The 14,057-nt window shown below is 37.2% G+C and overlaps 1 protein-coding gene across 1 annotated transcript in view; it reads right to left on the bottom strand.

Moving 5' to 3' along the window:
- Positions 1-14,057, bottom strand: part of CNTN4 (contactin 4) — an 817,087-nt gene that overhangs the window by 704,169 nt on the left and 98,861 nt on the right. Inside the window, exon 3 of the mRNA XM_019947613.3 lies at positions 11,904-11,959. The gene's annotated coding sequence lies outside the window, so the exon portion shown is untranslated. The remainder of the gene's footprint in view (positions 1-11,903; positions 11,960-14,057) is intronic.

The raw sequence follows: 14,057 nt of genomic DNA, 5'->3' as shown, positions 1-14,057 counted from the left end.
GTGGAGATATTCAAGTACAAAGTGGAATAAGATCTCAGAGTGCTGATGGACCAATATTCTGAACTGAGTACATTGAAGCAAACAACCAGAAACAAGCCAGAGTAATATGAGAAGCTTAAACTTGGGGATCAGTGCAGGGAAAATGAAAGGAAACAACAGCCAACTTTATCTGAAAAGGATGAAATATCACACAACAGGAGGATGTTAACGTATCTCTGGTGAGTCTGTTGAGGGCAGGGCATGGAGCAGTCACAGCAATCTACTGTCCCCACTGAGATCTATTCTGAAGAGAGACAGGTACTTGTCTCAAAGGTCAACGACTGAATGTGCCCTATAGACGTGGTTGTGGTTATTTTACCTTTTAATCCACCTTTGAAATAAGAGATTAGAGATAAAATGAAAGCTAACTGGATCCTTGCTGGAAGAATGAAGCTTTTTAAAGGAAGCCGTAATTACAGCTGCCTTCAAGGTAGGTGGATGCCGAATTTTAGGGACGTGCAGGATTAACCGCATTGGTAAGAACAGAACCTAAGGTATCCCCAGCAGTGTTCTTAAGAGCTTGAAAACCAAGGATTTGGAGAGCAGGTGGTTGGACACAGCTGCTGAATAATCCTCTTAACCTCATCTGTATTCCACAGGAAGAAAAATAGCAGGAAAATAAAAACCTCCACCAAGTGGTTGATGGCAGTGAAATAGAAGGAGCATCAAAAGTATACAAGGGCAAATTTGTCCTAATGCTAATAATTTTGAAAAAAAAGACACAGGCAGTTGCTGTAGAGAGCTGTGTACAAGTATAAGATAAAGACGTAATAAGTATGGTTACATAAAAGATACAACAGGGCTTCCCTGGTGGCGCAGTGGTTGAGAGTCCGCCTGCCAATGCAGGGGACACGGGTTCGTGCCCCGGTCCGGGAGGATCCCACATGCCACAGAGCGGCTGGGCCCGTGAGCCATGGCCGCTGAGCCTGCGCGTCTGGAGCCTGTGCTCCACAACGGGAGAGGCCACAGCAGTGAGAGGCCTGCGTACCGCAAAAAAAAAAAAAAAAAAAAGATACAACAGAGTAGGATGTAGGATTCTAGGGGTGGTCTTGTCTTCAAGGGACATCTAAAGCTATTATTCACTGAGGGTCTAAATCCCTCTTAATGTCTCTTTATTAATTTTTTTGCCCAGGAAATAGCTAGAAATGAATAGCTCTCAGTCAATATTTAATTGATGCTTATAAATTAAATTTAATCAGGGACTAATCTAGATGTCTCACTATCCAAGGAAAATTTAAGCAAAGCCAATGCAACAAAGGAAAATGAGAAGCAAAGCAGGCAACAGGCACCAGACTTTGTGAGAGATATAAAACTTTACTATATTAAGCAACTAATATTCCTGATTATTATAGTAGAGCCTAAGTAATCCTGATCAACACAGCCCCTGCTCCCCACAAAGCATGAAATAAAAATTGTTTCGGTGTAATGTAATGGTTCTATGTCTTAGTAATTCTTTATTTTTAAAAGTCCCTATATTGAGTTTACCTGAAACATATTGACTATTGAAGCTCAAGTTCTGTTTATTGCATAGTTGGAGAACTGTATAGCATCACTCCTACCATGAATGTGAGATCATTTAACGTTCAAAGTAGGAAGAGGAAACTCCTAGAGCATAGTAAGTAAAAAAGAGTCCCAGGTAACATCCAGGCCAGAACTTTCATTTTACAGTTGAGAAAACTTAGGCTCAGAATTGTTAATGACTTGTCCAGATTCACACTCACACCAAACAGCAGTCCTGAAGTTCAGAGTTGTGCTTTGTCCACAATGATGGCGAGTCTTCCTCGTGTCAATGGTGAGAATTTACTTTCCCCAAAGTTTTTTTTTTTTCCCTCCCTCAAGTGAAGGAGGATGATCTTACTTCCCCTAAAGAACTGAATGACATTTAGTTGTGCTCAACAGAAATGGGAGAACACAGGGTCCTCACTTGATGATGATGATAACGGCTAATCGATTTTGAGCACATATGATGTGCCAGGCACTTTCCTAATCTTTATGAACACATTTTCATCTTCAAAATTTAAAAATCTAACCCAAAAGTAGGTTCTAACATTTTCTTCATTTTTTAAAATAAATAATCTTAAGTTTGGAGAGGTTAAATAAGTTTCCCAATATTTTACAGTAAATCTGTGGCAGAATTGGGATTCAAACTCAGATCCTTCTTGATTCCAGGACCAAGATTCATAATCACTGTTCATAGGTCTGCAGGTAACAGGTACTGAACGTTCTTGAACTTCAAGTGCGAATTAAGGAGTTACGCGCATAGGATTGAAGAAAGGCAGCCACCAGGGTGATGTCAGAGCAGTTTGTTGCACCCAAACTCTTACCTTCCACACGGTGGTAAAATACTAACCGGAACTTTGTGTATGAGAATCTGCCATGAGGAGGAGACAGTTGTGCTGAGCTGCTTTTGCGCAGCGCTGCAGACAGATCACACTTGGCTGTAAAGAAGCTGTTGATTGCTTACACGGTTTCTGTGGCATGCCAGTTCCTCTTGCCAGCCTGCTATTCCTTATCAAAGAGCCAGGAGTTCCAAGTGAGGTGAGAACCCCACTTGACAAGCAGACGTAAGCCATTTGGGGATAATACAAATTAAAAGGCTCCAAGATAGAAACAGAAGCATTAGCAGCAGGAAGTGTCTTGGGGATACACTGTGTCAGATTACATAGGGGAATTGGGAGAATAAGTGAGTCACAGCCGCCCAGTGGATAAACCATACTGTGTCAGTAGTTGGGCCGCCTCGGAAGAAAGGTGTATTAGCTATTTAAAGGTGCCAGCACTGATCTTAATGCCCTCAAACTAGCATCTGCTTAGCAACATCCTTGAATTATGCACAGTTTGTCCGTTTCTCAAGTAGCTTTAGCATTTGTCCTAACTTCTAACCTGTGAGTCTGGAATTCCATCATACTGGAATTTTATCTATGTGTAATGGTAGGAATACAGAAATAAAAAGAATTAGAGAAGTTTTGCCTAATATCTCCCAGTTATTCAGTCAATGACTTAAAACTACGATGTTGATTTCAAGGAGTCTTGGTTTTTAAAAAGAGACAGTATCCATTTGTTGTCATAGGGCTCATGTGGTCAATGTCCAGGCCAAGAAATCTCAGTTTTAAGAAAGAAGAGAACCCCTTAAAGCAGACCAAGCAAAAAGTTTACTGGAAGAATACAAGGAATCTCGGAAAACCTACTGCTACAAAGTACAGCTAGACCAAAATCACAACCAACAGGGCAGGTGCAAAGGTGCTACCCTTTCTCTATTTCTGGGACCATGTGGTCACTCAGCTCGCTCTCTCTCTCTCTCTCTCTCTCTGCCATGTTGTTTTCTCTTTTCACATCCTTCTTTCTGTGTTAGTATGTAGTCATAGTCAGTTTAAATAGCCCAAGATTAGCATGACCCACTGGTTCCCTTGCTCAGGTCTCATCTAGTCTCTGTGTCCTCATCAAAGTCCTCAAAGAGAAAAATCTCCTGCTCCTATCAGTTTGTGGTACAAGGAGACACCCGGACATCCTTTCAGCCTGTGCTGTGGCACTTGGATATTTCTAAGCGAAAGGGCTGCATACTCAGCAGACAACCCAAAGATTTCTTTTGTATTCAGCAGTTTGCTTTGAATGTTCAGTTCTGATCTGACTCAAATTATAGCAAGGATGGGGCTTATCCCTGGTTACTGTATAATATGAGCACTTAACACCAGGGCAGCCACTTCTTCCCTGCCTTCTAAAACTCCCATCAGCAGTTGCCTGTATGTTTTTTACCTTGTTTCACTTAGTGCTTCTTGACTGCTAATCCTGTATAAAAGAAAATTCAATAGAAGATTCAGGGTTTCCATTTTCTATTGTTTAATCCATTTCCAGCTATTGGGAAAGGGAGTGGGAGAGGAGTTTCCATTAACTTATTACAGGCAAAGTATTTTACCATCTAGAGAGTTCAAGATGGTGGCATAGGAAGATCCTAAACTAACCTTCTTCCACAGACACAAGGAATCACCAGCTACAAATGGAGTAATTCCCTCAGAAAGAGACCTGAAAGCTAGATGAAGAGCGTCTCCACAACAAAAGGTAAAAGGACAGCACTGAGACAGGTAGAAGAGGAAGCCATATGGGCTCACCAAGGAAAAACTCACATGCCAGCCACAGCAATCCACAGACAGGAGGGATTACAAAGGTGGGGTTATTTTCCTTGGAGAGTGAGAGATTCGAGCTCCACATCAAACACCCCAATGGCTAGATCCTGCACAACAGAGACGAGTCCCCAAAACCTCTGGGTTTTAAAACCAAAGGGGCATATGCTCACGAAAACTAAAAAGCTGCAGGGAACAGAAAACCTGCTTTACAAAAGGCTCGTGTGCAGAATCACTCAACACGAAAACCAGCACAAAAACACTGGATTGAAAAGTGCTTCGGCGGTAGGTGAAAGGAACCCACTTACTAATCTTGAAGCATCTGCCCGAGAGGCAGGTACCAGATGGGACGCTCTTTGGAGACAAAGTCACTGCTGAGAGCCATTTATGTGATCTCAAGCCACCGCAAGACACAGTCTGGAATTTTGCTGTCTGCACCAGGTTCAATGTGCCCCCTGGAAGAAAATGAAACTCCAAGCCTTTGCCAAGCTTAAGTATATGATCTAAATGTATACTACTCATGAGGTGTAGGAAATTAACACTGGTCTGGGACACTTTACATCCCAGGACCTTGGTAAAAGCAAAAGCAAAACTAGTTCAGGGGTAAGTTTTCACAACACAGGGTCCACAGCATTCCCACAGAAAAAAAACATACCTAATGTGAGTTCACAATACAAAATGACAAAATATATGCGAGAAAGAAAAAGCTATCACAAAAATGAATCTGCTAGCACAGTAAAAAAAAAAAAAAAATGCAATGTAAGCACTAGGAATAATAAAAGATCATGAACATGAATAGAAAATAAGAGTTTGGAAAGTGATAAAAAGGAATTGAACCCATAATAAAACAGCAGAACATTATAAAAGATACACAGAAGATAAATGAGATAAACCAAATAGAAGTTCAAGGAAAAAAAAAATAATTGAAAATTTAAAAGCCAACAGACATTTGGTATTGCAATTAAATGCTTTTCACAAGTATTGCCCTTTATTTCCAAGCAAATGTTACCCTCTTTGTAGTCATCCATGGCCTTGTGACTTCTTTTGCCAATGAAATGTAAACAAAAGTGACATGTGTCCATCCTGGGAAAAAGCTTTCAGGCTTAGCTCATGATCCCACAGGTTCTCTGTATGTTGCCTCAGCATTTATGGAATCATTTCCTGACAATGACTAAATCAACATGGGTCCCTGAGTAAATAAAATGAGCAGAGCCCCCATGTTAACTTGCACTGGGTATGTAACCTGAGGGAGAAATAAACTTCTGCTGCTTCAGCCCATAGGACTTGAGAGTTGTTTGCTAGTGCAGCATCAACTTGCTATTTTGACTGATATAAAATGTTAAATAACAGAGTAGACAATGATGAAGAAAGGGTTTAAAACTTGGAGGAGGAATCTGAGGGATTTTCTCAAAAAGTAAAATGGAGATGCAAAGAAATAGAACATTTAAAAGGATAGCTAGGCATTATAGATAGGAGAAATAAATGGTCCAAAATATGTCTACTTAGATATGTAGAAAAGGACAATAGAAAACAAAATGTTAAGAGTGTCAATATTCAAATAAATGATGAATGAGAATTTTCCAAAATTGAAAAAAAGAACATGCCTTCAGATTGAAAGTAAGACATCACATGAGAAAAACTAAAAATAAATGCATAATTGGACAAATCACTATGAAACTTCAGAACTCCAAACAGAGAAAATCTTAAAAGGAAACAGAAAGAAAAAGATCACATATACAAGATTATCAATTTGACTAACAGACGACTTCAAAATCTGCAGTAAATAAAGAGCAGAAAACAATAGAACAATATTTTCAAAGTACTGAGGGGAAAAATTTGTCAACTAGGAATTCCCAACCTAGTTTAATATTACTCAAAAATAATGGTAAAAGAATGACATTTAATGATAAACAGAGAATTTACCACTAAAAGAACTTGCTAAAAGAAATCTTTTGTGGGTGTGTTAAGTAAAAGGAACTTGAACACAAAAGAGCAGGATGCTGGAAACAATGATGAAAAAATAAATAGGTAAATATATAGGGAAATCTATGTAAATGAAGGCTTAACTATACTAAATATAACAATTAGAATCACTAACTGAGAGAAAAATCAAGTTGAACTAAAATACTATGTGTACAGCAAAAACTTGGAACTTTGAGTGGTACAATTAGAGTTAGAGAATTTTAGGTTTTATTTGAGAATATTGTTAAATTTGGCATTGTTAAGTTTAAAATTAAGGGAGCCTCCTACCGATAGAGTAAGAAATCTGAAATAATGGGAAGGAACAGTAGAATAAAAGAAAAATCAGTTGGTCTATTAGAATACAGCAAAGAAGAAATATGCAGAAACAAAAAAAAAACTCACACAAAATATGCCAACACAAAATAAGGTGGTAGGAAGAATGTAAAAATAGTTCAAGATTCAAAATAAATGTGAACTTTTCAACTCTCTTGATAAATGAGAAAAAAATATTAGATGGAAAAAATACAGCTATATGCTACTAAAAGGAGACACACCTAAAACGACATATAAGGACTGAAAACAAAGTAGAAAAGGAACCCCTGGCAAAAATCAACTTAAATAAGGGAGGAATAGTAATCTGAACATGATATGAAATAAATATGATGTCAAAAAGCATTACTCTGAACAGAAAGAGGATCATACCCTAATATCAAAGGGTCAATTCATTATGTGAAAAGAAGTCTGATGCCCTTTGGTGAGAAGCAGCCTACCCAGGGTCACATAACAAGCTAGTCTTGATGCAGAGCTATCAGCTGTGCTTCTTTATTGTTGTATCCTCTTCCTTTCCTCATAGCACCTAACACAATTAGTACTTTTTTACTTGTTTATTACCTGCCACGCCTATTAGGTATCAAACCCAGAATTCGAGGCTACATGTCTATTTTGTCACCATATTGCCAGGTCCTAAGGAAGATGCTGGTGTACATACTTGCTCCGAGAACAAATGATGCGGTCTCAGGCTATTCTGACCACTCACCATAGCATAATCCTTTCCATTATCCATAAGGGAAAGCATAAATCAGCCACTGGATCAAATGGAACAATTCATACAGTCATTTTTTTCATAATGAAGATTAAACAATTCTGCTTAATGTTACAATTTATAGTATACTTCACTGAATAACTCAATTATCTTCTATATTCCCACAGTATGATTTTAATTTCAATTTCCAAAGCCAAAGCCAAAGGTAAAAGCATCTCTACCGTGTTCTAAAGGGAAAAAATCATAAATAATAAAAATGATGGACAATTGAATCATACATTTTAAGGCAGCAGTTTATTTTCTTATTGGCAACAGCCTGACTTGCATTCAGAAGCACATGCACAGACGGATTTTAATATAAGGCCACAGGGATGTGTTCTTAGTTCTAACATCACCTTCACGGTATGCTCCTCTCTCAGCACAGGTAATGTTACCTCTGCCAGGGAAGGATCTGCCGACTACCAAGAGGAGCACAGGAAGCATAAAAATCATGTTTCTCTGTTAAATATTTCCCTGCTATATCAAAAGTCCGTGCGGGGCTGATTAAATTCATTAAGCACTAGCAGATATTCTAGCTGTTCTTTTCTTTCTGGCCCAGATGCCCGCCGCCCCCCCCCCCCCAAAAAAGCCAACTTTGGAACAGTTGAGTCACCAAAAATCTAGTTGAGTCGCCAAAAAATCTATAGCCTAATACTTACAAGCAAATAACACTAATTAAAATACATCAATTACACAATATTATAAATCAACTGTACTTCAATTCAAATATATATATATATTTAAATATCTATATATATATATGTGTGTATATAGATATAAATTATAGAGGAGCTGTTTTGTAACTGGCACCATGGTAAAAACTTGACATTTGTTCTTCCTAACTCTTACAGTAACCCAACAAAACGGCTATTAGTACCTTTATCATTTGAAGAATGTGTGGCTTAGAGAAGTCGTAATTGATAAATTTTAAAAATGAACCCATCTCTGTCTGACCCCATCATTCATAACCATTGTATTAAATGATGAATTCTTACAATTAGAAATGTGACATGGTCTTTGGCTTTGGAGGACACAGCAGGACTTTTAGGAAGACACTGTATATTGATTTGAGTGACAACCCAAGGAACCTGCTTATTTTGTTACACTCCCTAGTCGCCATATCTGAAACAGAAATTTTGTCATCCTAAAACATGAATTTCATATTCTATTACTTTATTGAGATATAATTCATGTACCATAAAATTCACCATTCACTGCACAATTCAGTGTTTTTTAGTATATTCACAAGATCTTGTAACCACCACCACTATCTGATTCCAGAACATATTCATCACCCCAAAAAGGACCCTGTGGGCCCATTAGCAGCCACTTCACATTATTCTCTGCCCTTAGTTCCTGGAAACCACTAAAATGCTTTCTGTGCCTATCGTTTTTCCTATTCTGGACATTTCATATACATGGAATCATACAGTACGTAGCCTGTTGTGTCTGGCTTATTTACCTAGCATAACATTTTCAAGGTTCATCCACGTTGTAGTATGTATGGATACTTAATTTCCCTTATCTATTTTAATTAACATCACCTAACAAAAGATGAAAATTCTTTGTACCAATCCAGAAAAAAAGAACTAACAATCTTCTTCCTTTTTCTCTGTGTGTATAGGTTAGGTGGAATTTTGTGGTTTTTACAAAGCAACTTTACATGATACAAGTCCATACACAGTATCACAGTCTCTATTTCTCCATTTTACAGATGGGAAGAAAGAGTCTTGGATAGATTAGTTTATCTGTTCAAGCATTTGAGAAGGAGATTAAGCACAGACTTCTGAACACGAAGCCAAAATTACTTTCACATAGTTGATAGATATATGTCAGCAAGAACTAAATGGCTCATCCAGACACCGAACCTACGATCTTTCGTTCATGAGAGACAAACTCTTAGAAGCCAAGTTAAGCTACCACGTACCATCAATTCAGGTGTCTGTGTAGGTGAGGACATTGGACTCAAGTGCCTGCCAGGGCCATATAGGTAGTAAATGATGGGGCATGATGAACTGAAGGTAGAGGAAGGCACCTGCTGCTCAGGTAAGCCCGCTGGCATCCGAGAATGCAGGCTCAGGGTAGAAAGATAATCTGATTCCTTCTAAGAGAATCTAGAAACCATCATTTCATGTGAAATCTAATTTTCAAGGGTTAGCAACAAATTAAACTTTTTCTTTTTCAAATCAAAAGAAGAAAAGAGCAAACGCGTGAACCAAAATAACCCTGTTTTGCGGCTGTTCTGTTCCACAGGCTACTGCTTTTCCAGAAAACAAAAAAGCCAGGGCACCGGAGGGTGTCAGAGCCCTCCTTAAGATGGGGCCAAAGGAGGATCAGGAAAATTTGAGTGAAGGTGACCTCCTGCCTTTCAATATTAATTCCAAAAATGTCCAACAAATTAAACCTTTAAAGACAGAAGAACTGGAGGAGAAAAGATGTCCAGAAAAGAATCCTTCATTCTTTCCATTAATAATTACTAATGACATTCTTTCTGCATGTACTGCTAGGTTCTAGGAATACCATACTGTACAAGAAGATGTAATCACTGGCTTCAGAGTCTACGGTGGGAGAGTAAGATAATCAGGCAAGTAATTACAGTACGCTGTGATTATCATATTGTTTACATCAATGTTAGCAGCAGAGGGAAGCCTAATTCAGGCAAAGGAAAACATAGAAGCCTTCCTGGAAGAAGGAGTTGATCACACAAAGATAGGAGAAGTAAGCAGGAGGAGGAAAATCGACTATTCCTGGAAGAAGGGACAGAATGAGCAAAAGCAAGAGAAAAGATGGCATATTTTAACAATTTAAAGAAATTCAGAACCTATTTTGGAAAGCGTGGGGTGGGGGAAAGAAAGAAAGAAAGGTAGAGAGGTAAGCAAGAGCCTAATAATGTAGAATCTTTTGAAACCATGTTAAATGGCTGGAATTGAACCAAGGAAAATAGGGAACAGTGGCAGATTTACAGGTGGTTTTGGTAGTTGGATTAGCTTTAGAATTGTGACTTAAGAAGATCAATCCTATTGCCTTGTGTGGGATGGATTATAGCTTAACAAGTCTGAGGAGGTAAAGACAGAAGTTCACAGCAAGTTTGAAAACACTCAGAATATCTTGGAATAAAGCCAGCACCATGAGAAGAAGCCTGGCTCCTACTGGAGGATTGGCGACCATAGAGAGCAAGTCTCCCCCAACTAACCTACAGACTGATCCAGGACACACAAACGCACCCAGCAAGACTGGGGGAGTCTTGTTTCGTACCAGAAGACCTAAGCAGCTGACCTGACAGACTTGTGAGAAATAATAAATGGTTACTGTTTTTAGCCACAGAATTTTTGGGTGTTTTTTTATGGATTAATAGCTAATTGTCAAAGGATACCTTACTCCAACTTGGCTTATGAAAATCATCTGAGAAATCAAGTGAAATAAAATTTTTTCTACATGTTTTTTCAATAGAGGGTGTTAAGAAAATTCCCTGAGAGTCAAAAGCATGCACTGATATTTACGCATTGCCATCAACCCTTATGGTGAATGGCTGAATATTTTGATTATATTGTTTGGGAGACAACTGGGCCATCTGGAGATAATTATTGCATCTTTTAAAGTAAGTGAGCATTTTATTTTGTGTATAACAATGCAATGAGATCTTCCTCTACCACCACCCTCCAGGTTAGTATTTGTCCCCATTTATGTCTAATTAACCATAGTTAACTTCACGATCACTCTTGTTTCTTTTAAGGGCCAGGTACTATTATGGATGAACTATGTCCCCCAAAAACATATGCTGAAATCCTAAACCCCATAACAGTGAATGTGACCTTATTTGGAAAAAGGGTCTTCGCAGATATAATCAAGTTAAGATGAGGTCATATTGGACTAGGGTGGGCCTTGATGTAAGGACTGGTGTCCTTACAAGAAGAGGGAAATTTGGACACAGACACACACAGGGGAGGAGGCCATGTGAAGACAGAGATTTATTTGAGTGATGCAACTACAACCCAGGGAACACGAAAAATTGTTGGCAACTTCCAGAAGATGGAAGAAGCAAGGAAGGATTTCTCCTATAGAGCTCTCAGAGAAACCACAGCCCAGCCTACCCTTTGATTTCAGACTTCTTCCCTACTCAACATGAGAAAATATATTTCCATAGTTTTAACTCACCCAGTTCATGGTACTTTGTTACAGGAGTCTTAGGAAACTAAAACAGTAACAGTTGTATTTTTTTAGACCTGTATGTTTCATAAAAGAAAAAAACTGCGTGCACTATAGACAGTAAGTTACAACAGTCATGTTTTACCCCTAAAAGACTTCAATTTTAGGATCTAGTTAACTTAGTATTTTGAAGATTTGACTGAAAATGTCTTATCTGTAAACCATGGGCAAAAATGCAACAACCTTCATTTTATTCCCAGGACTCTCTCCATGACGCCAAATTCTGAAGTTTTTGAATTATCAAATTCATCTGAACCACCAAAAATCTGCCTCAAGTATCTTCTCCAGAAAGGACCCAGAAAGGTCTCAACTTCCTATTTTCAAGGCTTAAATTTATATGACTTCACTACCTTCATTAACTTCAACCCTAAGAAAAACATCAAAAATGATCTCATGCTATCACTCTCTAAGGAAAGGATCTCAATGTTTCCATAGTAACTAAGGATGCTAATCAAAGGTGAAATGAATGTAAGAAAAAATCTTCCCTGTGGGAAGCTTACCATTTAGGGTAGTTCCTGGGGCCACATGCTGTGGAGTTACTATATGTCAACAATTCCTAGAATAAAAAAAACAAAAAATATACAAATAAATACATTTTTCAAGGATCAATATTCTTATACATAGCTGATGCTTAATTATTCCCATTCTAAACTTAAACTAGAAGGAAATAAAAATTAAATACAGTTGGTGTGGATTTCCAGCTTGGTAAAATCGCCTAGATTAGGAGCCTAGATTAGGAGGTTGGGTTTTTTTCTTTGCTTTGTGTCTCACTAGCTGTGTGCACTTTCCGGGTTATTTTTTTTTTTTTTTTTTTTTTACCTCATGTATTTTTTAAATTTTTAAATTTATTTTTATTGAAGTAACCTTAATTATTAACATTATATGTTTCATATGTACATTATATTTCTACTTTTGTATACCCTACCAAAAAAGTGTGCTCACCAACAAAAGTTTATTTTCCATCTGTCACCCTTTAACCATTTTGCCCTCCCCATGTCCCCCTTCCCATCTGGTAACCAACTTAAAAAGACACATGCGCCCCTATGTTCATTGCGGCATTATTTTAAATGGCCAAGATATGCAAACAACTTAAGTGCCCATGAACAGATAAATGGATAAAAAAAGATTCACATACAATGAAATACTACTCAGCCATTACAAAAGATGAAATCTTGACACCTGCAATAACATGGATGGACCTGGAGGGTACTATGCTAAGTGAAATGAGTTAGAGGGAGGAAGACAAATACTGTATGACTTCTCTCATACTTTATATATAGGATATAAAAAACTAATAAACAAGAGAAACAAAGTAAATGAACAAACCAAATCAAACTAGCTATGTGACTTGCCATGTGACTACTGACAAGTCAGTTCACCACTCTATCCCTTCTTTGTTAGTTTACTAGCTCTTGGAGCCTGTGACATTCTATGGGATTCAAATTCACGAAGAGCAACCATTTCCTAACAAAATATGTTACAAACTGATTTAAATAACGAAAAGGTAAGCAATGAACTGGAAGGCATCCTATTGTTTTTGTTAGTTTTATAAATATGTAAAATGAAGGTAACAAAAACAAAAAAACTCTTCCAATAAATATGGCATTATATCTTCTCTTAAATCCACCAAGTTAATTGCAAAATAATTTTCTACCTGGGAGTACTCTTCCTTGAAGTAATACTTTTTCTAAGGAAAATATATACATGATATTACTAAGAGTAAATGTATATACTCGTAGCTTCATGTTTATGTATATGTGTGTAACTGCTAACCAAGCTTCTACTATGGTTAACCTTACTTCTGAGTAAAATGATTGTCTTTTAATATTTTATAACTGAAAATATTTATAACTGAAAATATCATTTTATGTAGATATATATATATATATATAAATTAGCCACTCAAAAATATATTTAACTATAATATTCTCATCTAATTTACATTGAAACATAGCATATTTGACTGGGATAGAAATATAGTATTTTCTTGACTAGCCATAAATACCTTATCACTTCTTAATCTTATGCTATCCCCTGCTGGGTACCATAATAGTTCATCACTTTATTAAGTACCTAACTACCTTTACTTTCAGGTTAGTATCAATAATGTCTGGAAGGTAAGAACCAAACATGTGTTCTTTATATTGTTCATATATTAAGAATGTAATTATTTTTCTTTCCTTTCTTACATATTCTCCAAAAATAAAGTGCCACAAATTATTCTAACAAATCTAAGGAGGTGCTTCCTATGAAATAGAAAAAAATGCTATCAACTTCACCATGAATCATAACTATATCACTATTTGTTTTATTTTAATATGGTTGGTCACCAGCCGTATATATGTGTATGTGCCTCAAAGCCTGACTATTTTCTTACACTAAGGATACCCACTGGTAAGAAGGTAAAGCTCTGTTTATAGCTGTTGGCACCATTTGCAACTCCAGCTTACGTATCAGAAACAACAGCTAAACTGAGAATTATCCTAAAAACAAAAATGAAAAAACTTTGGTCAAGGTTTCGTTCTTTCTTTTCAATTATTACTACAATCTTGGCATATACATATACATATATATATATATATTTTTTTTTTATTTTTTCCTCACAGAATGAAAGTAAGGATTACATTTATCCACTGGAATGACACAGACTTGAA

This window comes from Tursiops truncatus, chromosome 10, assembly GCF_011762595.2.
Source record: "Tursiops truncatus isolate mTurTru1 chromosome 10, mTurTru1.mat.Y, whole genome shotgun sequence".
NCBI classification, from domain to species: Eukaryota; Metazoa; Chordata; class Mammalia; order Artiodactyla; family Delphinidae; genus Tursiops; species Tursiops truncatus.
This window is presented reverse-complemented; position numbering and strand designations above follow the sequence as displayed.